Source organism: Bison bison, unplaced genomic scaffold, assembly GCF_000754665.1.
Source record: "Bison bison bison isolate TAMUID 2011002044 unplaced genomic scaffold, Bison_UMD1.0 scf7180017864144, whole genome shotgun sequence".
Taxonomy (NCBI): domain Eukaryota; kingdom Metazoa; phylum Chordata; class Mammalia; order Artiodactyla; family Bovidae; genus Bison; species Bison bison.
The window spans coordinates 1199353-1201043 of NW_011494716.1; the positions used below are offsets into that span (position 1 = coordinate 1199353).

Genomic DNA, 1691 nt, shown 5'->3' on the forward strand with positions numbered 1-1691 from the left:
GGAGCCGCAACTACTGAGCCCATGTGCTGCGCCAGAGGACCCTGTGCGCCACAGCCACAACCTGAAAAGGAAGAGATGTTTAAGAAGTATTCTGCGTCTCCTTTAAAAAGGTAAAATTACCATCTGTTTTTCAGGGTAGGGAAACAATAACATTTAATGTTCATTTCAGCTTTTCCTCTTTTTATTCTCATCCCGAAAAACTCGGTCCATCAGCCACAGGGCAGAATGGGACAGGGCAGCGCCTGCGTCTGGTGGGGGGAGCCACAGCAGCTTAGATGGGACGAAGAGGTGTCCGTGCAGGGCAAGGGTTGGGGAAGCCTGGCGTGCGGTGTCAGAGCCCAAGGACCCCAGAAGAGGGCAGAGGCTGGGGACAGCGGGTGGCCCACAGTGTGGCATCAGGGCCTAAGTCAGTGAGGGAGCTGGGGAGCTGGGGGAGGGCGGGCTTGTTTCAGGGAGAGGGCCAGAGAGGTAACACTCTGGGGATAATCAGGCAGATTCCGCACCGTTGGGAGCAGATGGGAAGGTGGAAGACAAAGCACAACGGGGACGGGGCGAAGGAGTCAGCCTGGGCGAGCTCCCGCTAAGCCTGGGACAGTAGCAGACCATAACTCCTGAGTAAAATGGAAATCAAATCACGTAAATAAGTTGTAAAAATATTACAAAAAGTGTATGTATAAGAAATGAACCCACAGCTACAAAATACCACTCCCACATATCATTACTAATTACAGAGAGAAAAAAGGAATTTCACCTGCAAAGGCTGGCAGACACCCCCTTAGTCAAGTGTCAGCACCAGTGAGGGGACAGCTCCCGTCTTGGCCCACCTGACAGGACGCACACGGCCCCACTGCACCCGAGCACGCAGGGCATCAAGACCCATCCCAGGGCCACCCGGGAGATCACGGGGACCTCAGACGCACACAGGTCTTGAGAGTCAGGGAATGACTGGACCTCAGCCAGCCTCCAGGCCAGAGAAACGCCACAGCTGAAGGCATGCATGACCCTGGACGGGACCCTCTCGCTGCAGAGGACACAATAGGCGTGCGGTGCGGGCGGTCTGTGGAGATGTGGCAGGTCCGCCCCGCTGCATGTGTCCTCTAGAAGTGCACCCAAGATGCGGGGCCAGTGGGCATGCGGCGGACAGCTGACTTTCCCAGGGCTTAGGGAAAATGGATTCTGTGTCACACTTCTTGTAAAGAATTTCACTTAAGGCTGACTCTGCTGGTAAAGATGACAACCCAGCCCTGGAAAACCACAAGCAGTGACCGAATGGCTGGACATGCCCGCGCCTGCAGCCTTGGTCCTGCCAGCGTCTGGGTCAGCCCAGCTCCGGCTGTGGGGGACAGAGCACGTGGCTGCAGTCAGAAGACGTGGGCTCAAATCCAGGCTCACTCCCTGGTGGCAGTGACCTCCCTGTGACTCGGTTTCCACAACTGTGACATGGAGACCTAGTGGGTCCCACCCCCGAGGAGACAGGGGCTGCACCCAGGAGGGGCTCGGGACGGTCCGGGGGAGAATAAACGCTCAGCAGACCGAAGCTGTGGCCACCATTAGGACAGGAGACAAGAAGGACAGCCACCCCTGCCCATGTGGATTCCAAGAGCGACGTCTCCAGGCGGGTCCCAGGCCCAGCTCTTGCTTCCTTTCCACCATTAGTGACCTTCTGGACTGAGGTCAGACGTCCTGGCTCT

The 1691-nt window shown here is 56.9% G+C and overlaps 1 protein-coding gene across 1 annotated transcript in view; it reads right to left on the reverse strand.

Moving 5' to 3' along the window:
• TRAP1 (TNF receptor-associated protein 1) overlaps positions 1-1691 on the reverse strand; it is a 55205-nt gene that overhangs the window by 8471 nt on the left and 45043 nt on the right. The gene's annotated exons all lie outside the window — the stretch shown is intronic.